Source organism: Saimiri boliviensis, chromosome 18 (genome assembly GCF_048565385.1).
Source record: "Saimiri boliviensis isolate mSaiBol1 chromosome 18, mSaiBol1.pri, whole genome shotgun sequence".
NCBI lineage: Eukaryota > Metazoa > Chordata > Mammalia > Primates > Cebidae > Saimiri > Saimiri boliviensis.
In genome coordinates, this window is record NC_133466.1 from 11,241,844 (window position 1) to 11,268,071 (window position 26,228).

Consider the following 26,228-nt stretch of genomic DNA (forward strand, 5'->3'; position numbering starts at 1 on the left):
CCTTGTGATCTACCCACCTCAGCCTCCCAAAGTGCTGGGATTACAGGCATAAGACACCGTGCCTGGCACTGAAATATGTTTCTTATTGCTCTGCTATTTGATGTTCCGGGTTGGGCACAGTGGCTCCCACCTGTAATCCCAGCACTTTGGGAGGCTGAGGAGTATGGATCACCTGTGGTCAGGAGTTCGAGACCAGCATGGCCAATACAGTCTCTACCACAAATACAAAAATTAGCCAGGTGTGGTAGAAACCCCATCTCTACCACAGACACAAAAATTAGCCAGGCGTGGTGACATGCGCCTGTAATCCCAGCTACTCGCAAGGCTGAGGCAGGATAATGGCTTGAACCTGGGAGGTGGAGATTGCAGTGAGCCAAGATCTTGCTACTGCATTCCAGCCTGGGCCACAGGGTAAGACATCTTCTCAAAATAATAGTAATGGAAATAATTCGATGCTCCAAAGACATCCCCGCCCAGCTACTTCTTCGCTCACACCTGGACTGCCAGCTGCTCACCGCCTCCAGCTTTGCACTCTGTCCCCATTCACACATTTCCAAGAGGGACCAGTGGGACCTTTTGGAAACACAAATCACAACCCACAATTCCCCTCTTGAAACTCCACATTGGTTTCCTTTCACCCTGAAAATAAAATCAGAGTGCTTAGTACAGCTGGCCAGGCCATGGAAAAGCTGGCCGCTGGCCCTCTCTGCGAGCTCATCTTCTCACATAGTCTGATCCTGCTTCCCTGCCTTTTGTTTTTGTCTTCAAATCTGTATTAACTTCCCATTGCTGTTATAACAAATGACCACAAACTTAGTGACTTAAACAACACATATTTATAATATCATCTTAGAGTTCTGGGGGTTAGAAGTCCAAAGCTGATTTCACTGGACTAGCAGCAAGATGGCAGCAGAGCCAGTTTCTTTTGGATGCTCTGGGGGTTGAGGGAAGGGGTGGTGTGAATCTATTTCTTTACCTTTTTCAGGCCACCCACATTCTTTGGCTATTGGCCCTCTCCCTGGCATCCATCCAGCCTCCACTTTTCTTTCTTTCTTTTCTTTTTCCTTTTTGAGACAGAGTCTCACTTGCCTAGGCTGGAGTGCAGTGGTGTGACCTTGGCTCATTGCAACCTCCACCTCCTGGGTTCAAGTGATCCTCCTGCCTCAGCCTCCCTAGTAGCTGGGACTACAGGCACCCACCAACACACCAGGCCAATTTTTGTATATTTTTAGTAGAGATGGGGTTTCACCATGTTGGCCAGGCTGGCCTCAAACTCCTGACCTCAAATAATCTACCTACCTCAGCCTCCCAAAGTGCTGGGATTACAGGCACGAGCCACCACACCCAGCCTAGCCTCCTCCTTCGTGATCACATCTTCTCCCACTCCCTAACCCTCCTGCCTGCTTTTTATAAGGAGCCTTGTGATTGCATTTGTCCCATCTGGATAATCCAATAACATCTTCCCATCTCCAGATCCTTAACTTAATAATCACACCTGCAAAGTTCATTTTACCAGGTAAGGTAACATATTCACAGCTTCCAGAGATTAGGACAGGGACCTCTTCGTGCTGCTGTTATAAAGACTGCCTCAGCATCTTCGCATACGCTGTTCCCTCTGCCTCCAATGCTTTTCCCCCAGATCTTGGCAAGCTGCTTCTTCTTCACATCAAATGATACCTCCTTAGACAGGCAGGCTTTTTACTGCCCATGCAATCTGTAACACTGACTCCCACACTCAGTCACCGGCTACCTGTTTTATTTTCCTAATAGCACTTTTTATTATCCGAATTGTGTGGGGCTGCCGCATACTGTGTTGCAAGCAGGGCAAGGCTTAACCCAGGGAGCAGCAGTCACTTAGTCTACAGTGTGAATGGCGTCTGTGCATAGTCTTGCAGCTGTGCGTGGCGTCTGAATTATGAAGTTGCCATTTTATTGATTTTCTCTCTCCTTTCTCTTAACAGAATTTGAGCTCCATGACAACAGGGACCTTACCTGTATGACTCAGTCTGTATCTGGCTGGAAAAAAACTCATTGTATCCCAAAAGAATGGTGAGAATTCTAGATTCTGGCTATGATTAAATCAACATCCCATCTATTTACAAAGTACCAAGATTATCGCTCCAATGAAAGATTCTGAAAAAGAAGCATCTTACCTTTTCAAAACCATTAACAAAATGTAAAGTTTCTAATGAAGGTCATGGAGGAAGTGTTTCTTGATGCTATTAACGTGAGCACAATGGTTTTGGGAAAAGCTGGAAATGGCTGCACTGAGAATCTCTGGTAATTTCATTTAGCTATGCACTGAGCTTCTGCTTTCTCTATGCCTGGTTCAGAATATTAGAAGAGGGCTGGACGCAACGGCTCACGCCTGTAAATCCCAACACTTTGGGAGGCTGAGGTGGGCAGATCATCGGTGGTCAGGAGTTCGAGACCAGCCTGGCCAGCATGGTGAAACCCCCATCTCTACTAAAAAAAAAAATTATACCTATATGTAAATTAGTCGGGCATGGGGGCGTGTGCTGTAATCCCTGCTACTCAGGAGGCTGAGGCAGGAGAATTGCTTGAACCCAGAGGCGGAGGTTGCAGTGAGCAGAGATCATGTCACAGCACTCCAGCCTGGACAATAAGAGCAAAATTCCATCTCAAAAAAAAAAAGAATATTAGAAGAGATGGCAATGATTCTGGAGTTGATTACAGCACCAAGGGGATGGCGCTAAGCCATTCATGAGAATTCCACCGCCATGACCCAATCGCCTCCCACCAGGCCTCACCTCCAACACTGGGGGTTACGATTCGACATGAGGTTTGTTGGGGACACAGATCCAAACCATGTCAACATTTCTGACAACGTCTCCTTACGCTCAGAGCCCTTTGTTTGCGCAGATGTTGAAATGGGTTTTCCTTGGAACTTCTGTTTCTAACTCAAAGACAGAAGCCCAGGATGGAGGGTGTTTGGGGCAGGAAAAGCACCTCCGGCTGCTGCTTCCTGGGAACACGCCCCCCCTCACCATGGATTCCCACCCTCCGCTTCCCAGTGCTCTCAGGTTTGGACTTAACGGGACGTCCGTCAAAGCCAAGCACATGCTCCCTTACGAAATCTTTTCAAAGGATTCTACGTTCTTGAAAATTTAGAACAAACCCATGGTTCCCTGCTTAGTCTTAATGGAAACTCCTCTCCAGGCCTCTCTGGGATTCCAAAGTGGGGTGGCTTTCAGAACTGGCTTCCAATGAGCAGCCTCAAGGAGACAGCACAGCTTGACTGAGTTTTCAGAAAGGGCATGCCCCAGGAGAGCCTGCTGTCCACACCTGGAGAACTCCTGCCAACCACAGACTAGTTTATTGTCTTTCCAGCCTGACTAGGCAGGGTATTTACCATAGGTTCCCTTTTGCTAGGGCCAGAGAGAGAAAATCTAAATCCCAGGCTGTGGTGCTCAAAACGGCCACACAGTGTCCCCACCGTGCTGTCGAGTGTGCCTGGTTCGCAAGCAGCAAAGTCCAGAGGTTTCACCTCTGCAGTGACAATGAAAACCAGCCTCACGTGCTCCGGGCAGGCGGTGCTCGCTCTGCTGCCTGCAGCAGCTGCCAGCAGCCCGGAGAAAGGCTTTGGGATTTGCTTTTTCTTCTTCCAATTTCTTCAAATTTTAGAGAATTCAGGATACAATCATTTTGCACATTTCTCTCTGTTGAAATGATTTTTTCAAAGAATTATAGATTCACAGGAAATTGCACAATTGTTGTGTGTACCCTTCACCCAGCTTCTCCCAATAGTAACACAGGACACAGCTATGGTATAATATCAAAAGTAGGAAGTTGATTTGATACAATCCTTGTAGCTAGATAGACCACAGACCATATTCACATTTCACCATTTTTACATGTACTCATTTGTGTGTGTGTGTGTGTGTGTGTGTGTGTGTGTGTGTGTGTGTGTCATTTGATGCAAGTTTTTTTTTTTTTTTTTTTTTTTTTTTTTTTTGAAATGGAGTCTCACTCTGTCGCCCAGGCTGGAGGGCAGTGGCATATCATCAGCTCACTGCAACCTCCACCTCCCGGGTTCAAGCAATTCTCCTGCCTCAGCCTTCCAAGTAGCTAGGATTACAGGTGCCCCCCACCATGCCCAGCTAATTTTTGTATTTTTAGTAGAGACAGGAGTTTACCATGTTGGTCAGGCTGGTCTCCAACTCCTGACCTCAGGTACTCCACCCGCCTCGACCTCCCAAAGTGCTGGAATTACAGGCGTGAGCCATTGCACCCAGCAGTGAAATATTTTGTGGTGGGGACAAAGTTTTGCTCTGTCACCCATGCTGGAGTGCAGTGGCGTGATCATATCTCACTGTAACCTTAAGCTCCTGGGCTCAAGCAATACTCCTGCCTCAGCCTCTCAAGCAGGTGGGACAACAGACACACACCACCACACCCAGCTAATTTTTTGTGATTGTTATTCTTTGTAGACATGGGAGCTTGCTAGGTTGCCCAGGCTGGTCCTCCACTCCTAGTCTCAAGCGATCCTCTCGCCTCGGCCTCCCAAAGTGCTGGGATTATAGGTGTGAGCCACCACACTCAGCCTTGATATCATTTAATCTGATATACAGATTTGGGAAACTATCACCACAACCAAGGAACATAATTGCTGTATCATCCTTAAGAAATTCCCTAGGGCCATCCCTTCATAGATGAACCCTCTCTCCAATCCCTAGGCCATGGCAACCACTAATCAGATATCCCTCTCTGTAAACCTGTTATTTTGAGAACGTTAGAGAAATAAGAACAGACAGTAGACAATCTCTGGAGATCAGCTTTTCCTCACTCTATATAATGCTCGTGACATCCATCCAAGGCAGGCGGATCACAAGGTCAAGAGATCGAGACCATCCTGGCCAATATGGTGAAACCCCATCTCTACTAAAAATACAAAAATTAGCCAGGTGTGGTGGCCTACACCTGCAATCCCAGCTACTGGGGAGGCTGAGGCAGGAGAATTGCTTGAATCCAAAAGGCAGAGGTTGCAATGATCCAAGATGGTGCCACTGCACTCCACACTGGACAACGAAGTGAGACTCCATCTCAAAAACAAAACTAAACAATTTCTTAGTATTTTGACTACCTTTCCTGTTTTCTCAGTCTCAGAAAAAAATGGTCTCTTCTTCATAACATCTCTGGAAACTTGTCAAATGTTGGGCAGGACCTTAGGTCCTTGTTCGGGCCTCTGAGAAAGGTCTTGCCCGGGAAACCTGACCTAGTGCTCTGCTTCCGTTAGAGATCCCAGGCTCAGCTGCGCTTTCAGATTCTCACGTGGCTCGAGTCTTCAAGCAACCCTGCATTATCTACTCTCGGGAAATTACTGACAGCAGCAAAGTTCAAGTGCAGTCTGAACGTGCAGCCCACAGCCACCATGTTCAGGTTCACCCTGCCCCTGCCCATCGGTAACGTCAGCAGCCATTGCTACCAGCTCTACTACTCCCATTTATTGAGCAACTCCTGAGTGCCAGGCAATGTGCAAGAAACCTTATTTATTTATTTTAAGTGATAGCTTCTTAAAAAAAAGGTTCAGGGGTACATGTACATAGTTGCTATGTGGATGAACTTGTGCCATGGGGGTCTGTTGTACAGATTGTTTCATCACCCATGTACTAAGCCTAGTACCCAATAGTTATGGTTCCTGCTCCTCTCCCTCCTTCCAGCCTCCACCCTCAAGTAGGTCCCCGTGTCGGTTGTTCCCCTGTGTCTGTTGTGTCCATGAGTTCTCATCATGTAGCTCCCACTTAAACGTGAGAATATGTGCTATTGGGTTTTCTGTCCCTGTGTTAGTGTGCTGAGGATAATGGCCTCCAGCTCCATCCACGTCCCTGCAAAGGACATGATCTTGTTCTTTTCTATGGCTGCATAGTATTTCATGGCGCAAGAAATCTTATACAGCATGGCTCTAGCTCTATGCCAACCCTGCAGGGTAGTCACAGGGAACCTCATCTTGACAGCTGAGCACAAAAGGCTACAAAAACTCATACTCTGGATGAAAAGGTCTGGGGAAGAGGAGCCAGGTCCTTTTGCACAAGTCCTCACAATTCTAAATGCATAAAATAATGCTTTTGGTGATAGAAATGGCCTTTTCTGCCCCCCCCCCCTTTTTTGAGACAGGGTCTCACGCTGTCACTGATGCTGGAGTGCAGTGACACAGTCACGGCGCACTCCAGCCTTGACCTCCAGGCTCAGCGGATCCTCCCACCGCAGCCTGGCACGCCCCACTACGCCTAATTTTTGTATTTTTTATAGAGATGGGGTGTCGCCATGTTGTCCATGCTGGTCTCCAACTCCTGGGCTCGAGTGATGCTCCTGCCTCCGCCTCCCAGAGTTCTGGGATTACAGGCAGAAGCCACTGGCCCCGGCCTCCTGCCACTTGCTAAGCTTCGATGCACGATGTGTTTCTCTCTTCCTGGGTTCTGTACCTGAAATGTGGGTAGCTGCCGCCAGGTGGCGCCAAAGCAGAGCTTTATTAATCCCGGGGAGCAGCCACACTTTCCTGGAGCCCTGGGCTGATCTGACATCACGGTGTCTGCTTCCAGACTAACTATGGCGTTTCTAGCACAGTAAGCGCTTTATTAAAATAGGAGACCTCCCTGCTTTCTTGAAAATCATTAACTATTAACATTTGCATGTCTTTCTAAAAAGGATACACTTTACAGCAACAAGAAAGACAACATCTAGGTATAACCTAAAACCTTTCTTACTAAACACTATTTTAAACTGCTTCTTATTCTAACTTCACCTCTTCTGAATACCGATGCTCTTGGGAAATAGCTGTGTTCAGACCCTTACAGCATTTGGAGTGATTAAAAGCCATGCGTTTCTTTGCAGTTCTCCGTACAGATGAAGTTGAAACGTATCAGTAGCTTTGTTTAATGGCAGGTTTGTTCGAGAATGTTTTAAGAACATAAGCCTTTTTGTCTTGGCTGTCAATGGCCGGTTTCTCATAACTCACTAATTTCCCTCTGTTTCTTTCATGTGGATAGATTATTTTCCTTTTCTCCATTCTCCCACAAAAGGAGAGAAATAACTGTCCATATATGGTTCATGTCCCAGTGACCTCTCATGGTTGTTTTTCCTAGTCTGGATAGTTCCTATACAGGAACTTTTCCTCCTCATTCTCTTTTCTTTGAATTTTAAGTAGGGTGACCAACTTGCTGTATTTTGCCTGAGAACTTTTCCATCCTGTGTCCTGAGATCCCCTTAGTCCCAGGCAAAGCAGGATGGCTTGTGACCCTAGCTTTCAGTTAGAACAAAAGTTAGCCTGCACTGAATTTAAGATTAAGATTCAACCTCACCCACTGTTAACAGGCTTCGCTGTCAGTCACAGACCTATTTTCCATTCATTCCTTTCTGCAAACATATGTTAGACGTAACAACCCACTCCGTCCACCTTTCACTGCAGTTTTTGGTGTTTTTTGTTTTTTGTTTTTTAAGCTGGAATCTTGCTCTGTCTCCCAGGCTAGAGTGCGTGGTGCGATCTCGCCTCACTGCAACCTCCACCTCCTGGGTTCAAGTGATTCTCTGTCTCAGCCTCTCAAGTAGCTGGGATGACAGGCGTGGACCACGACACCCGGCTAATTTTTGTGTTTTTAGCAGAGACAGGGTTTCACCATGTTGGCCAGGCAGGTCTCGAACTCCTGACCTCAAGTGACCTGCCCGCACTCAGTCTCCCAAAGTGCTTGGATCACAGGTATGAGCCACTACACCCAGTCTCATTGCCGTTTTTTGACACCAACGATTTGGGTTCACATCTCCTCAGACCCACAGGGCTCAACACAGCCTCTCATCTCAACAGATGCTCCATTCATGGCTATTAAATGAAAGGAAAAAGTGAGCACCCCTCTTTTCCTTGGGGCTACCACTGCCCTCCTCTAGAGTCTTAAAAGCCTCTGCTGCAAGCTCGGGACAGCTCCTGGGGGAAGTAGAAGAGGGGACCAGTGGAATGTCATGATGTCACATGGGGTCTCGGCTCAGATAGGGACAGCAGTGTCCAAGAGTTTTTAAAATCTGCCTCAAACTTCAAAATTTCTTGTTACCTTTCTGGGAATAAAATCTCCCCAACATTGTTTTCCATGGGGTTTATATTTATAGTTATAGAAGCTAGCATTTAGGAAGGATTCATAATTCAGAAGTGGTCTTAATTTTGCATCAGACCTCCAAATGGAAACCGAGGAGGTAGCGGTGACTGGGGTGGGGGAGAGGAATTTGCCTGAGAGATTGTCCTCCGTTCCCAAATAAGTTCTGTCTCCCTTTCCCAGCCAGACTCTCTATAAAAGGGAAAACTGGACAACAGGCAGTGGGAAAGAGCACAGCCTGGCAACTTTCTGTGAAACACGTACACCACGCTGTTTACAAATTCCTGTAGCCAGCCCCGGAATCCAAATGTAGACAACTCTGTTTATGTAACGAAAATAGACACTCCTGCCATGTGATTAAGGTGGCTACTGGGACTTGGGCCCCCATGAGGAGACATTTGCTGCAGCTGGGGCCAGAGGGGAGCACAGGGCACAGGATCCCCTGGGACCTGGGGCAGGTATGAAGTTTTTTACAGACGAGTTTTCTGGTCCGGAAATCTGCCAGGATAGGCTCGTCTAAGATGCCAGCGAGAGCTGAGAGAAGTCACAGGCTGGCCCTTTCTTTGCTGTCCATCCCAGAGGATGGAGTTCTTCATCGAAGGGGAACTAATCCAGCAAGCCTCAGCATCACCAGTCCCAGCAGGGGACAATCATGGGTCCGAGCCGGCCAGCTCCTTTCTCAGCATGGGGTTTGGAATGAGGCCCCTTCCTGCCCCAGCAGAAGACTTCCAGCATATGGTTCCAATCAGCCACCCACTGTCTGGGTCAGTAAGGAGGCACAAATGTTCCAGGGTCAGGAGATCCACAGTCCAATAAAACATTCCCTCTGAACCCTGATGCTGAACCCACCATGCGCTTCACACCTCTGCACCCAGGTCTTGTGACTCAGATGGGCTTCATCCAAGAGCCTCATCTCCAAGCTACAGCTCCGACAGCGTTTCCTCTCCAAATGTTCTCCAACCCCTTCCCATCCAGCGGAAGCCGTTATTCCCTCTCTGAGCATTGCGGTCACCCATCTCTAGGTCAGTCCCCTCCATTCAGGTCCCCTCCAACCCTGGAGTCGGGACTTAGCTTTCATGATCTTTCCACCAGCCTTGCCAGTACCCACCTCAAGCAATGCCACGGTTACATGGCTTATCTTTCTGAGTCACTGGAAGACGATGTCCAGGGGCCAAGTATCTGGTCCAGAAGAGAAGAGCAGGAGCTGCGGTGGGTTGGAGATGCTCAGATCATCCCATCAATTCCCTGGATCCTGAAGAAGGAGGCCAACATTCTTATCCTGGCCTCTGAAGCTAGGTATGGCCACCTGGCACCCACCCCAGCTCATGCCATGCTGGGCTTCTCCTAGCCGTCTGCACTCCAGGCCTCTCGGATTTCTCAGTTAACAGAAGGAGCCCTGTTCCTTGGGGGACTTGTACCCTGTTTCCTCTCCTGAGCTCGTTATCCTGCCCCTTCATTTCCACTCCCTGCTGCATCCTACTCGCTGTTCAGGTCTCCATTTAACCCCCTCCTTAGGGATCATTTCCTGGCTAGCACCCACCCCCCCCCCCACTTATATGTTTGCACCACATGCCAGGGGCTGCTCTAAGTGACTTGTGTATGGAGGGCAGGGACAGGGTCTAATCCGGGGAGCCCAGCCGTGGCTCCCTGTGCCCCACTATTAGCATTCAAGAGTTCGCTCCTCTCCTGCTTGACTCCTAGAGGACAAGAGGGCCATCTTCTCCTCCACAGTCTTCCTAGCCTAGGAGGGAATGAACTCATAAATTAACCAATGGCTCCACTGAAGGGACCTAGCAGAACCAGGAGGGAGAGCCTTGGGCAACCGGCATGGATGTCACCTTGAGGCAGGACCCAGCTGGAACTCAAAGGCAGCCCCACAAAAGGGGCTTCCAGGGAACAGAGGGCAACTGTTCTCTCCCCAGACCAACGAGATCTTGCAAAGCTGTTGGGTCAGAGGAGAAAAGGCTGCAGAAAACCCACAGTTTTAAGCTGGGTGTTGTTTTCTCTAGTTCCTTAGGGGAAAAAAAGTGTCACTGAGTTCCTCAGAGGTATGCAGTGGGGGGCTGCCCATGGAGCAGGAGGAAGCAAAGTTACTGACAGTTCGAATCTTCCATCTCAGATGCAGCCTCAAGGAGAAAGAGGCCCCGCTGAAGTCACACTTGGATGCCAAGCTCATGGTGCAAGGGAGGGCACTGTGGCTGCCAGGCCTAGCCCAGCACACACAGAGGGCATTCACAGCCTGGCAGCCACAGCCGGCTCCCACCCGCTTGCCCCGTGCGCCCCCAGCAGCAAACAGAACGCTCTGTCTCGGTTCCTGAGTCAAGCTTGCACAGAATTAACTGCAATAATTGGCAGGTGGGCCTCTGGCTTCTGGGTTTTAATTCACTAGGGGCCCATGAAAAAAAACTGGATGTTCCACAGCAGTAGTGTTTAGCTTGGGATCCGAGAAGTTTCAGCTTTCCATGTCAAGAAATGAGCTGTGTGGCTGCAGCTGCCCTCAGCCAGCAAGAGCTCCAGAACAGCGTTAGAGAAAGAGGCCCCCGCTGGCCAATCATCAGTTCTCTCCCGGGGAAAGAGGAGGAAATGGCCCTTTTCTTTGACCTGCTGCCCCTCTTGGGAGCACAAGATAATGGAGAAGGAAGGAAGGAATCTTTCTGGAAGGACTTACTTTTCTGGATGGAAGCGGGTGATCATCACCTCCAGAGACCGTCCAGGCCATGAATGCCCTGTAATCATTCCCATGAACACATGTGATAACAGAGATGTTTATCCCAACCCTTAGCCGAGCCACCGTTTTAACGGGAGCTGCTGCCCTCACCGCAGGAATTATCCACAGCCACCGCCACTCCTGCTGTGTGCCCACTGCAGGCATCACTAATCAACAACGGTTATCTTTTCCACTGAGCCTTAGACTCCGAATCCTTCTCAACACTGTGGTCCAGGAAGGCATAGCAAATCTATAGAAGCTGGCATGAGAGCTGAACAGGATTGGCCACTTCAATTTAGTAACTCACAAGAGGCCCAAGTTACAATATCAGAAAGCTTCTGGCTGGGAGCAGGGATTCATGCCTGCAATCCCAGCACTTTGGGAGGCCAAGGTGGGAGGATCACTTGAGGCTAGGAGTTTGAGGCTGCAGTAAGTAAGCCATGTGCATCACTGTGCTCCAGCCTGGGTGAGAGAATGAGACCCTGTCTCAAAAAAAAAAAAAAGTTCTGCAAAGATAAGAGTGAAGTGATGCCCTACTTCAGGACTATGGCTTTGATGCCAATTACTGCTCAATTGGCATCAGGACACAGCTCAAATGGCATTTCCTTTTCAAACGTTCTCCCACCCCCTCCCCATCTGGAAGCAGACATTGCTCCTTCCTCGGGGCACTGTGGTCACCCATCTCGCCCAGTCCACTCCATTCACAGCCACCTCTGACCCTGGAGTCAAGGCTTAGGTTTCTGATGATGGCCACTGGATGGGGTTTCACTGGAGACCCAGGCACAGTGGCCCAGGGCTGGGACAGCCACTGCCAGGACTCATCTTTCTGCTCACCCCACTCGCACTTGAAACTTGTCCTCCGATTGGAGTTTTGCTGCCAGTCGGCTACAGCAGGGACAGAGCCAGCCACCATCCCGAAGTCAGTTCTGAGAGGCAGCTGCCTCCTCTCCGGTGGCTCCCTGCCAATGCCTCCTCACCTCTCCAGCTCCGCAGGCTGAGTCTGGGCTCTTTATTGTTGGAAGCTAATGGGAAGTGATGGCATGAGAGGACTGCAGCCTCCAGGGCTGGGAAATGGTGAAGAAGCGGCTTCCCTGGGGGCTCACATTCTCCACAGAAGAGAAGGCTCTACATTCATGCACCGGGTAACACCAGCTAATCCTTCGTGGACGATGGTCCTTGCGACCTTGATCATCCTTCCAACCGGCTTTAGGAGAATGTCTCCTTCTAGAGTCCCTTTCCCACCCTGTTTTTCCATATGTTCGAGACAAAAGCTGGAAGCTTTTTTTTTAATAGTGCCATCCACTTTTCAGTTCAAGGCCAGGAAGGAACACCCTTTGCTGTCCAAGTTGGGTGCTGTGCCCTGAGCTCTAACCTATGGTCCTAAGAAGGAAGGAGGCCTTGGCAGCTCCTTCTCTTCCTCCCACCTCGCTGCATGCTGGGAGGGTTAAATGCTTGCATTCCTGAGTCAAACCCTCTGGAATTTGGGCTGTCCCTTAAGCTATGTCTGTTTCCTCACCTGCAAAATGGGAATAATGGGATCACTGTGAGAATCAAAAGAAATTGTCCACACAAAATGCTCAGCACACGCTGAACACTTACTGAATGCAGGCTGTTATTAATCCGAGGTCAACATTTCAGCAATAGCACCTTCTGTATGGATTTTTAAAAATTGTGGTGAAGTACACACAACGTAACGTTTACTTTTTTGTTTGTTAGTTTGTTTAAGATATAGAGTCTTGCTCTGTCACCCAGGCTGGAGTATAGTGGCGCAATCACAGCTCACTGCAGCCTTCAACTCTCCTGGGCTCAAACCATCCTCCCAGCTCAGCCTCCCGAGTAGTAGGAACTACAGGTGTGCACCAACACACAACAAATTTACTATCTTGAAGTGTGCAATTCAGTAGCATCGAGTATCTTTGCAATTCTATGCAACCGTCTGCTCTCTAGTCCCAGAACTTTTTCATCACCCTTTACGTCACTCCCCATTTCTCCCTGCCCCTTTCTCCTGGCTCCCATTAACCTGTGTCTGTGGATTTGCCTGTTCGGGAAATTTCATATAAATAGGATCATACTGCACGTGGGCTTTTGCATCTGGTTTCTTTCACTTAGCATAGTGTTTTCAAGATTGCTCCATGCTGTAACATACAGTGATACTTTGCTCCTTTTTATGGTTAAATAATAAGTTATTGTATGGCTAGGATATACTACTTAGTGTTTATCTAGTAATCTGTTGATAGACATCTGGGTTCTTTCCAACTTTTGGCTATTGTGAATGGAGATATTATAAACATGTGTGTACATGTTTTTATTTGAACACCTGTTGTCAGTGCAGGGGTATACACCTGGGCTAGAATTGTTGGGTCTTATGGGGATTTTATGTTTAAATTACTGGGACACCACCAAACTCTTTTGCATGGTGACCATTTTACTTTTCCACCAGCAATGTTATAAAGGTTCTAATTTTTCCATATCTTCACCAACACTTGTTCTCTCCTTTCTTGTTTCGTTTGTTGGTCTGTTTGTTTGCTTTTGAGATGGAGTCTCACTCTGTCGCCCAGGCTGGAGTGCAGTGGTGCAAAATCTCAGCTTACTGCAACTTCCGCCTCCTGGGTTTAAGTGATTCTCCTGCCTCAGCCTCCCAAGTAGCTTGGATTACAGGTGCCCACCATCTCGCCTGGCTGACTTTTGTATTTTTAGTAGAGACGGGGTTTCATCATGTTGGCCAGGCTGGTCTTGAACTCCTGACCAGCCTCGGCCTCCCAAAGTGCTGGGATTCCAGGCCTGAGCCACCACACCTGACCATTTTCTTTTTTTCTAACACTGTGATTGTGGCCAGCATCGTGGATGTGAAGTGGTTGTGATGTGTGTTTCCCTAGTGACTAATGACATGGAACATCTTTTTCATGTGCTTGTTGGCCAATGTCTATTCAAGTCTTACGCTCATTTTCAAATTGGGTTGTTTATCTTTTTGCCGTTTCTCCAACGTATTTTAGGTCATTTGGTAGCCAATGGGGTCTGGAAAAGTTTTTAAAAGGGCATGAAAGTGTGGGGTAGGGAGGGTTGCAGATTCCAACTCATGGAGCAACCCGGAGGTGCAGGAAATAAAGCCAAGTCCCTTTATTTTGTCTAAAACTTATTTGTCTTCTTTCAGGGTCTTTACTACTGGTTAGTAGGAAAAAGAATTTTTAGTCCTATCTGCTTTAAAACTCGGATCCTAAATTTAAACAGCTCTCGCAGTTATTTTCAGACTTTCTAGGAAAACAAAACAAATACAAGTTATAAGTCGTGAGGTTTCTCTTCCCTGGCCCGAAGGTGGTCACAGCCTCTGAAAGTGTGGGGTGGTGGTGGGTTTGTCACCTCAAGGCAGAGAGGACGCCTGAGCCTCTGTGGCACAGGGACATCTGCCGTCGCCTCCCCTTTTCTCCTGGACCATGTCCTCTCTTCTGATTGCACCTTGCCACATTGCAGACGGTGTTCCAGAGGCTGTAGCTGTGTCTCGGTCTTCACTTGGCTCTGTCAGAGGACTCCTGTTCCCAAGGACTCTGCCTCCCCTTAGAGGAACTCTGGCCGTGACTTCCCCTCGGCTCCCCACACCAAGATCCTGCCCCAACACCAGCCAGATCCTCAGTTCCCCTGGGTCCTACGTTCACCACAGGTAAACCAAGGGCAGCTCAGGAAAGCTAAAGCCTGGGGGCTTTCCTGCTGAGCCACCCAGCACCACCTCCAGGCTTGCATGGGCAACTCCAGGGCAGCCGTAGCATCCTCCCAGAGACCCAGAGGGGAAGCAGACAGAGCGACGGCATCCTGGTGGCTCAGATGAAGAATTCAGGAGGTGGTAACTAAACCATCTTGACTGGTGGGGGAGGCATGTTGGGGTGAGATCTCTGCCTCTGATTCTTCTTAGCGCCGGATAGCACTGATGCCAGGTTAGCCAAGAGGAGGCACTCAAGCAGTCCATTGTTCGGGTTGCCAGGGAGAGGTGAAAGTCACGGGAGGTTGAAGGCAATTTCTCTGTGAATTAGAGGAAACTTTCAAATGACTGCCCTGAGCCCGTCTCTGTGACTGACCACGAAATCCCCCAACTTCCTGCCGAAATGTACAGGATCTAGATTTGCAACCCCTCCTGCCAGTCCTGCAGGCACAGAAGAAGGTATATCCCCTCTCCAGCTCTTTGAAGCTAATTCTCCCACCTTGCTCATAATTCCCTATCCCTCCGTGTTCAAGAACTGGACTTGAATCCCAGGAAGAGCACAAAGCAGAGAAGATGGCCCACTCCAATCTGCAGAGAAGTGGTTGATCATTTGGTTTGTTGCTGGCTCTGAAAAAGCAGAAATGTCTGTGCCGTCCACTGCTCAGTGAACGTTCATGTCCTGATCTGCCTGTCCATGGCCTGCAAAGTCCTGGGCATGCAAGGATCTCTGTGATGAGGGGGGAGGTACCGAAGCTCCATCCCAGGAGCTCCCCCTGGAGGTAAAAGAGGCTTGAAAAACAAGTAAACGGAATGCTCAAGAAGATACCATTTAAGTCTGAGAAAAAGACTTCTTGGAGTTAAAAGCAAACAATCTTTTTTAAAATGATTTTTAAAAACTCAGAAAATGGGCTGAAAAGAGGAGGACCCCTGCCAGGCAGTGAATCTGAGGTTTAGAAGATCAAGTAGAGGAAGGATTCACAACATAAAACACAAAGAGGTGGAACCCAGGAGAGAACAGGAAGACTCAGAGGATAAAACGAGAGATATGACGTTCAAATAGTAAACGTTCCAGAAGGAGAGAGAGGGAGAAAGAGAAAGAGAACAGATGGACAAGAAGTGCTATTTAAAAAATAACAGAGGGAAATTCCCCTGACCGGACAGAGACTTCAGATTGCAGATTGAAAGGCGCAAGTCCCGGGCAGGGTTATGTTGCAAAAGACACGCACCTAGACATAACTTGGTGAAATCTCAGAATTCTAAGGAGAAAGAAAATTGTTTACCAGGGTGAGGGAGAGTGAGGGGTCAGGAGGGAAGTACAGCTTGTTCTGATTACATCTTTGTGTTGTTCTGATGAGTACTGTGAAAATGAGTACTCATTATTTTAAAATGTTGAAGGAGAGATACCAAAATGCCTTTCCATGATTTGCTTCTGCCTCTGGCTGTCTTAGCCCGGGATCTACAGAAACGCACGGCCCTGGGCGGGGGGCCTCCCCATCCTCTGGCTCTGCTCCCTCCACCTGGACTGACACCTTCAGACCGAGCGCCTTCAGGGCAACCAGCACTGCCTGGGGCTGGCCTCGGAGCCTGGAACTGTGTTTGGGGTTGAATTGCAAACACAAACAAAGCTTAGTTCCTGTCTTCAAGGAGTGTAGGGTCTTTAACCAGGTCAAGTGTCTGGGCCTTTGCTCTTTTCACTTTCTGCTGATTCTCAGAGGAATTGATGGAACCAGAAAAAGGCACGCACTTTCCCCCCCATCAGCCTGTGTGCCCCCTCCTTGCTGGGAGGAAGGTGGCCTGGCATTTTAAACTGTGGCTTCCACTTCCTGTGACCCAGCTGAGGTTCTTCTGCAACATGGTGGGGCCACTTGGTCTCCCCCGACCCAGCCCACGTCCCTTCCCCTCTCCGTGTACCCACCCTCCACATGTCTATGCCCCACACCCTCGCCAGCCACGCTGTAAGTGAGGATTTCTTTATTTTGAGGAGCATGCTCTATGTTGGAATGCTGACTCACCTCTGGAGCTTGCCTTCCAAAGACGAGGGAAGACAGGCCCCAAAGGCGGGCCGCCCTGAAGCAGGGTCACCCAGGTAGGACAAGGGAGTGCTTGAGGTTAAGAACCAAAGAAAGACGAGTGAAAAGAGGGAACTCCCTGGGGGGGAGGGTTTCCTCCCTTTCTCTCTGGCATCTTTCTGGAAAGGGAAGAGAGGTGGAGATAGAGAAAGCCGTAAGAGAAGCCAGCAGGAGATGTGGCAGGCAGGAGGAGGGAGGCAACCCCATGGAAAGAGTTGCTGCCCCAGACACTGACCTGCAGCACCGGGACCTGTCAGGGGCAGCCCAGGAGGGTTGCAGGTGATGCTCAGTAGATGCTGAAATGCCACCACATGGGACGAAGCAGGGTTTGCCGTCACCATATGTGGCTAAGAGCCAATGAATCCGTGTGTCTGCAGGTGCTTGGCTGGAAGTGACGGTATCATTCCTAGGTGCTCAGTGACTGAGTGACATCGGATACACCTTTAGCACAGGGTAATAAACACACACTCCCTGCTTGCTCGCCATCTGCCCCCAGGCCCCCTCACCACTCCAAAGCCCACCCCCCCGATTGCGTCTCTGCCTCTCTGGTCAGCAACTGGCCTCTTCTTAACTCCAAAGCTTCTTTCCAATTCCAGAGGCTGAGAAACAAGACCATACATAGGCCACCTCCCTTTCCTGCTCCCTTAGATACACAGCTGAGTTGCAGCAAAGACCCCAGAGGCCCAAATGAGGAAATGTCAAGTCCCTCCAGGGCAGCTTGCGGCCACGTTGCCAGCGCTGGCCAAGATCTCAGCCAGAGGACGTAAAGAATCAGGCTCTCCACAGAAAGTATCTTCAAGGATTTGACTCCTGCCCAATTGACAAAAGCCCCAAAGGCTGGCCCAGGGACGGGTGGGGCAGCTTTCTGTTTAGTCTGGCAGTGACCAAACGGGCCTACAAGAATCAGGAAGCTGCCCGGTGTAGATTTCAAGGTCCCTGAGTCCACATGTTTATCTTTAGGCTCAGTTCCAGGAGCTCAGCAATGTGTCCATTTCAAAATAATAACTACAATCGCCCATCTTCAGTACGATGCAGACTTTGGACTCCATGTCAAAGTACAGTAGAACAAAACACCCTAAGAGAAAGCAATTTCGCCACATGACTCTGATGCATAAAGGATGGAATTTATCATAATTATCAGAATGCACGTGAGTCTCAAACACCTCAGCTAGAACAGGATGTGAACATGTTATAGCTGAAGGAGATAATTATGGAAATGCCAGAGCAGAATATTTTACACAATTGGGTGTTTCAGCTGGATCTGGTCATCAGACAATGGAAGCACCAGCATTCAGATATTTGATTACCTCCTGACGCTGAGGACTAGTTGAATAGATTTGGTTCCGGAAATGTCCCAATGAAGCAAGAGAAAAATGGGAGAAAAGGCTTTGGCTGAGGCCAAGCCATTCTCACAGCTGCAGAAACGAAAGACAAGTCCCAGAGCACTCTCCACTCCTCCCCCAGACCCCACGTGGCTTTGGGAGACTGCATGAAATAGAATTTATCAACAGCCAGCACCAGGCACAGTGGCTCATGCCTGTAATGCCAGGACTTTGGGAGGCTGAGGTGGGTGGATCACTTAAGGTTATGAGTTTGAGAGCAGCCTGGCCAACATGGTGAAACCCTGTCTATGCTAAAAATACACATATTAGCTGGGCATGGTGGTATGTGCCTATAGTCCCAGCTACTTGGGAGGCTGAAGCAGGAGAATCGCTTGAACCCAGGAGGTGGGGGTTGCAATGAGCCAAGACCGCACCATTGCATTTCATCCTGGGCAACAAAGCGAGACTGTCTCAAAAAAAGAAAAAAAAAGAAAAAAAAAAAAAAAAACTAACAAAAAACACAACGTCCTACCCAGTGAGCAAAAGGCATTTGCAAACTCTCCAGGAAGCCCCCTTCTGTGGGCCCATCCTACCCGTAAGGCATACCATCTCTGTCTTACTAACAATGGAAAACACCAAAGGAATCTTTCTGACCATTGGCACAGGGCACCTAGGCCCTGGGGCACCCAGGCTCCTAACTCTCTGCTTCCCTGCCTCCTTATGAACAAACACCAACCTCCCAGCCTCACACTGACATTTCTGGCAGACTCAACCTTATTATTCCACCTGAACCAACAGGAAACAAAGCCAGTCAAGACATTTGCCTATTGGCATTGCAAAGCTTTGAATGCCATCAGTCATGTGGAAAATGTTGAGCCGAGCCTGGCAGAGTCACCCAAGGCCTTCATGCAAACAACAAAAGGCTGCTGGGTGCTTGGGAGCCCACGTGGAGGAGGAGCCACTCATCACAAAGCCAGGCACCGGCCTCCCCTGATGGCCCTAATGAGGACCAGGTGACCATGATGAATGCGACCATGCTGTGTTTGTCAAGTCTGAGATTACTGCAAAGCCTGGAATGAATGAGTCTGCAAGCAAGCACCTCTGTCTGCCCAGGAGCTGGAAAGAATAGGATGTGGAGAAGACAGGGCCTGGGGTGGGAGGTATCATCAATTACTCGTGGTTCTCGGAGAGCCAAGGAATATGCTTGGAAGGACAACTTCTGAGCGCCTGGTGAAGTCTTTGGTCAGCATCCCGAGTCTTCTGGATAATATCAGAGTCTTTCAGACCATCCAAGCCAGGTCAGATGGAGGCAATATTGTGCCATGGGCGAACTTGTCTCTGCCTCTTCTCTCTCCTTCCCCTAACTCTTGCCCGTCTTCCTCCTGGTCACACACACACACACACACACACACACACCCCAACAAGAACAGCTTACAGTCTTCCCTTCTCTCCTGCCAAAATCTGTTCCTAGGAAGTGATCTGATCACAGGTCAAACGTTAATGTCTTTATATTATAATGGGACTAAGTGCCATCAGATGAAGGGTTGGAATTCTCACTGTGAAAACTGAAGAATTAGCTGGGAACAGAAGGAGGCAAGAGTCACGCTGATGTATACAACAATGCTTTAGAAGAGCGTGCTGGGAGAGTCACTCAGCTCTGCCTCTAACTTCTTGGGGTGCCTTGAGCATTGGCCTCCTTGTCTTGGCCTCAGTTTCCTCAATGGCATAAGGAGGGACATGACATAGGTGACTGCAGTGTTCCTCCATTGATACATAAAGAGTGAAACTTACCTAAGAATTCTCAAAATACATTTGGGTCTCAAACACCTCAGTAAGAATAGGCTGTGGACCAGGTGCATTGGCTCATACCTGTAATCCCACCACTTTGGGAGACTGAGAAGGGAGGATTGCTTGAGGACAGTTTGAGACCGGCCTGGACAACATAGTGAGACCCCACCTCTAAAAAAAGCTCAACAATTAGCTGGGTATTAGGGTGAATGCCTGTAATCTCAGCCATCTGGGAGTCTGAGGCTGGAGGATCGCTTGAGCCTAGGAGTTTGAGGCTACAGTGAGCTATGTATGATGGCGCCACTGCACTCTAGCCTGGGCAACAGAGAAAGACCCTGCCTCAAAAAAAGCACGGGGGATGATGTGAAGACATTATAGCTGAAAGAGACAATTAGGGAAATGACCAGAGCATAATGTTTGCAAAATTAGGTGTTTGGAGAATGCACCTTCCTGCTTCTTGACCAGTCCCTGGGCAGCAGGGCAGCAGGAGCGTCCCATGAGCTCCTGAGAAGTAACCGGGCACGTTCTTGGAGATGTGGAGATTCCATAGCTAGCCTGTTTCTCAGGTCCCAAGCAAAACTGCTCTCCAGAGAGGCCAGCCCTGGAGACAGGATGGACCCTAGGGGACAGGCTGTTGTTTGCAAGCAGTTGCTCTCATGAGGCCCTTGGGAGCATTCTGGGAGCCATATGGGTGGTTTGGTAGTATACAAGCAGGTGGTTCTCCACGTCCCTAGGGGGCCACTGGCAAAATAGACTTCCCTACCCAAACTCTTTTTTTTATTCTTTTTTTCATATCATGAGCTTTTACCCCAAGAGCCACCTACCTAAATTCTGCAAGCGCCCATTCAAGTCCTAACCCTTCCACGAGGCACACTCAGTCTCCTTAGCTCAGGCACCCCTGCTTTCTTCTTCTAGAGCTTTTTGTCGGTGCCTGGCTCAAGTTGACCTCCGTTTGCTCCCCTGCGGCGGCAACATTCACACTGCCGTTTAGATAACCGACCTGGGAGAAGGATGTCCCTGCAGCAGTGGCAGCCAGTGGCCCTGCCTTCTTTAAATTGTCCCCAAGCAACAGTGCACGTGTCACAAGGCTCGACCCTGCAGACATTTTTGGTTTGCTCACGCTCTTACTCCTGTCCCCAGCAGCTCATCAGCCCTGAAACAGCAGGAGGCTCCGCTCCCTCGCTGCAGCTTCTCTCTTTGAGCCTCGCACAGCCCGTTGACTTGAGCAGACTAGAAGTCTGGGCCACAAATGACCATTCCTTGTTATTCATAAGCTTTGTGGGTTTGGGCATTTTCTTTTTTTCTTATGAGAGGTATTTGGGTGTCTGGGAAAGAGTTTTTAAAACGACTTTTTATAGCTAATGAAGAATTTTTAAATATCACTTAGAACAAAAGGCCTCTTTGAAGCCCAGTCCCCAGAACGTTGCCACAATGGACACCCTGTTGACTGGCTACAAATTGTTTACTTTGCTACCAATTGAATGCAGAAAGAGGGCTTTGGGGGCGTAGGGCTGCATAGATCTCAGCCTCGAAAAGAATTCAAGGAACCTCAGGCCCATTCCACATGCTCCACCTCAACTATGCGCTAAGGAATGGTGCTGGGTTTGGCATGTTCCCCGTCAGCTCCCATCCGGCCCTGGTGCTCAGCGGGTGCAGGCAGGTCTCTCACTATAACTCCGGAGTTTAGATTCTAGGCTGAAGGAAATTAACCGAACCACTCAATACTTTGGACCTATAGGAAAGACTGATGAGTTAGTATGGAGGGAGTGTGGGAAGGAAGCAGAGACAGGCTCTGTCCTTCTAGCCTCACGGGAGTGTTCTCACCTCCCGCCCCAGGCCTGGCTTCTGAAAGGGGGGTCTAAGGACACTTGATGACCACCTTAGTCCCATTTTTCTCCTTAGTTCACCCTACGTGCTGTCTAAAAGGGGCTGAATGGTATCTCTGAACCCCACCCCTCCCAGTTTATATGTTGAAGCTCTACCCCCAATTAATTCGGCATGCGACTGTATTTAGAGATAAGGCCTTTAAAGAGGTGATTACGTTAAAATGAGGTCTTTAGGGTTCGCCCTAAACCAGTCTGACTTCTGTCCTTATAAGAGGAAAGTCTCACACAGAGAGACACGTGGGATGCACAGACAGCCACCTGCCAGCCAAGGAGGGAGGCCTCAGAGGAAGCCAGTCCTTTCGACAGGTGATCCAGGACTTCCAGCCTCCAAGACTATCAGGAAATCAGCGCCTGTTGCTGAAGCCACTCGGTCTGTGATACTTTGTTTTACGGCGGCCTGAGCAGACTAAGATACTGCATAAGATCAGAGATTCAGGCTCGCTCTCTCTCCAAGCTTCAGTTTCCCGGTCTATAAAATAGAAGTATTGTCTCTAATTCTCAGGCTCTTGTAAGGGTTACAGTGGTCCATGACAGGGCAGGCACAGGCTAAATAATGGTGATGGTTAAAATAGCTGTTTTTGCTATAAGAGACCAATGGGTGTTCACACATTACTTCTAGATCTGTGCCATACATCATCACAAAAGTTTCTCTATTGATTTGATGAGTAAGTGCTGTAGAATTTAGTGTTTTGGTTAGCCCTGGAGATTCCACACTCTCTCTGGACCACTACGTTGCACAACTCTGGAGGGCACACTCACAGGTGTGTTGCCCCTAAACCAGTTCCCTCTTCATGACTTGACATCCTCACCAATTTTAAAGCAAGTCAGTGGCCGGGTGTGGTGGCTCACATCTGTAATCCCAGCACTTTGGGAGGCTGAGGCAGGCAGATCATGAGGTCAAGAGATTGAGACCATCCTGGGCAATGTGGTGAAACCTCATCTCTACTAAAATTAGCTGGGCGTGGTGGTGCGAGCCTATAGTCCCAGCTTCTCAGCAGGCTGAGGCAGGAGAATCACTTGAACCTGGGAGGCGGAGGTTTCAGTGAGCTGATATCGTGCCACTGCACTCCAGCTTGGAGACAGAGTGAGACTCCATCTCAATAAATAAAAGCAAGTCAGTACTTCATAGCAGCCATGGACAAGACAAAGTTTTGCTGAAAGTCTATATAAATTACAGCCACCCGGCTACTTACCTTCATGGCAAGCTCTGATAAATTGGTCAGGTGTGATTTTGTCCTTATATAATGTTTTCTTGCCTAAAGAAATTATTTGTAGTTAAGAATTGGTTACACAAGTCCTCCCACATACCTGTACCATGTAACATACTAGAAAACTAGAGGAGGAAGCTTGCACGCTGAGCCTTCTCTTATGCAGCAGGATTTCCAGGGACACTGTGACCACGTGTTGATGACAGGTTACACCCTTCACCCACAGTCCTGGCCCTTAAGCTACATTTAGTCTGTTTGGCTTAGAAAATACTGGATATCGGCCATCTTTGAACTTAAACCTCCAATCTGGGAGAACCTAAAAGTTCTCCCAACCACAATGGCTTGGATCCTGGCCAAACACCATTACTGTACCTTATTAACACTAACTGAAAGATACTCTCTCCACCCTCCATTTTTGACAGCCACAGATTCCCTGCCCGAGTTTCCCCTTTTGGACAAAACTTTCCATAAATGCTCAGGCCCTGCAAAGTTGTCTCACCACAGTAGCTATTTCAGATTTCTCATCTCTGTTCACGTGAGATGAGGTACAAACAAACACACAGTCAATGGTAACACCATAGATAAGTGTTCGGTATTATGTTTGATGATTGATACGGTTCGAATTTGTGTCCCCACCCAAATCTCATGTCAAATTGTAATCCCCAGCATTGGAAAGGAGGCCTGGTGGGTGGTGATTGGATCATGGGGGTTAATTTCCCCCTTTCTGTCCTCATGATAGTGAGATTTAATGAGATCTGGTTGTTTAAAGTGTGTGGCACCTCCCCTGTCATCCTGTTCCTCTTGCTCCAGCCATGTAGGACATTGCTGCTTCCTCTCTCCTTCTGCCATGATTGCAAGTTTCCTAAGCCTCCCCAGCCATACTTCCTGTACAGCCTGCAGAACTGTGAGCCAATTAAATCTCCTTTCTTTATAAATTACCCAGTCTCAGGTAGTTCTTCATAGCAATACTAGAACAGACCAATACAGGCTGTTTCTCAATTTTTAACTGTATTCTCTCATTCCTGGTCCCTTACTTCACCCATAGGATTGTAAAGAAGAATGTTTTCATGAAAAATGGACTGTCTTCATTTTCTCCAGCTATCATCATCTGATGATGACTTCCCTTCATGTCTGGCATCTTCTCCTCCCATTTGGCCTCAGGAAAGCAGCATCCCTGCCTCCATAGAGCCAACTCTGTGCCTGAACCCTGGTGTGGCATCTACCCTCATGTCAAGGGACCTTCCTCTCTCTTCCCACACCCAGACTCTCACATTACAAAACCATCTTCTCCTGAGCCTTCTGTCCTTCCCCAGTGGACTCTCACAACTCCTCCCCAGTGGACTCTTATAGCGAAGATTCCTGATCACAGGGTCCCTACCCAGCACCACATCTCACGGCCACTGTTTACTCCTGAACGTCTATAGCCTGGCTCCCATCCTACCACCCCACCAAATAAAACTCTTCATCCCAAGACCAACGACTGAGCCTCTGGGAAAATCCTCACTTCAGGGAGGGAGGCAGGAGAAACACAAGGCTATGAGCAGGGAGAATAGAAGCCGGGTCTGGCTGAGATGCTCTGCCTTGGGGGAAAATCACAGAATCACACACAGCGAATTTCCTGACAGTCAAAATGGCACCTGGGAGTCAATGGTCTGTTGCTGTAAGTGCCACCTGCTTCCCCTCTCTATGCCCTGTGACTTCTGCCAGCCCATATCACCCCACCCTGACCTGCACAACTCATTTTCTGTCTCCTCCAAGTTTTCCTCACCCTTCCCCAAGTCTAAGTGTGCCCCACCTATCTGAGTCTGTCAGAGACCCCCATAGCCCACTCTGCACTGCCGATGAGTTTTTGGTGTGTCTCAGCAATTTGCTGAGCATACTTCTCAGACATAATGGTTTCTCCAGGATCCAGAAGCTGTAAAGGATCAGACCAGCAGCAGACCACCCACCAAACAATGACCATGACCTTTTTTGGTGCAAGTTTGGCTTTGGGAAGTGCTTTCCAGCTGTTTCTCGGTCCAACCACTGAGCTAGTCATCGTCGGTTGTCATATAAAATCCACTTTTGGTCACACAGCACAATCCAATTGAGAAATGGTTCACTGTGGTTGCATAGAATAAGAGAAGATGACACTTCAGAACAGCGATATTTTTAATTTTCACTCAGCTCATGAGGCATCCCCTTATCAAGCTTTTGCACCTTTCCAATTTGCTTCAAGTGTCAGACAACCATAGAATGGTCGACGCTGAGTTCTTCGGACTCATGTAGTCGTAAGAGGATCAGCTTTGACGATTTCTCTCAGTTGGTCATTATCAGCTTCCAATGGCCGGCCACTCCACTCCTCATCTTCAAGGCCCTCATCTCCTTTGCAAAACTTCTTGAACCACCACTGCTCTGTACATTCCTTAGCAGTTCCTGAGCCAATGCATTGTTGATATTGCCAGTATTCTCCACTGTTTTATGACCCATTTTGAATTCGAATAAGAAAATCGTTCAAATTTGCTTTTTGTCTAACATCATTTCCATAGTCTGAAATAAACATAAAAAGCAAATAATGCCATTAGCAAAAAAATAAAATGAGAACTGCTCATTAAAATGGTGTATAACATAACTACATTTATTTAAGAATGTATTCCAATACTAAACAGAAAATTCCAATAATGCAAAAACTGCAATTTCTTTCGCACTCTCCTAATAGGTTCCTTGAAGCAGAAGAAAGGAGCAGTGATGTCCAAGTCCATTGCCCTGGTCCAGTCCTGGCCCCTCCACTTATTCTCTGTGTGGTTTGGGGCAACTTACTGAAACTTTCTGTGCCTCAGATGCCACATCTATAAAATGGGGATGATAATGGTACCTTCCACCTGCAGAGCTTGTGAGGATGAAGTGGGATCCTGTAAGCGTGGAACAAGCATTGCCACCATTATTTGCACTCATGTGGTCCCAAGGAAATATCCTTTCTCTTAAAGGTAACATTTTAGTATGAGGCTCTTAAAAGTGGAAAACACTAGTTTAAGAGCCAAAGCAGCATATCTCTAACAGTAGAATCACAGGTACTGTGGAAGGTCAAGAGTCTTTCCTTGTATCCTCCAAATCATATTCCCAAGGAAGCTTCCCACATGTGCCGGCCACACTGAGGAGCCGAAGGAACAGCCTCAGGAGCTGGTTTGCACAAAACGGCCAATCACCTCTTACTAACACTGAACTCAAGGTTTTAATTCATTAGATATGCAGTGCTGTTTAAATTAGCTCAGTGGAAGATTTACCTCTGCAATGGGGACCATCATCTGAGAAATGCAACAGGGGAGAGGCTGGGCCCCTGGCCTCAGGCCTACAGAATAAGAGGGGAATTGCATGGTGGGAGAATGAACAGCTCTGGGGGTTTTGCCGTGCACAGTTGGAGCTGTTACCAGCCCAGATCGCGATGCCTTGTTTATTGATTTCACAGGCTTGCAGACCAG

General features: G+C 48.4%; 1 long non-coding RNA gene across 1 annotated transcript in view; it reads right to left on the reverse strand.

Moving 5' to 3' along the window:
- Positions 1–9,659: 9,659 nt before the first annotated feature.
- The window catches only part of LOC141582022 (uncharacterized), a 131,233-nt gene continuing 114,664 nt past the window's right edge, over positions 9,660–26,228 (reverse strand). Inside the window, exon 3 of the long non-coding RNA XR_012514859.1 lies at positions 9,660–25,299. This is a non-coding gene — a long non-coding RNA (uncharacterized LOC141582022). The remainder of the gene's footprint in view (positions 25,300–26,228) is intronic.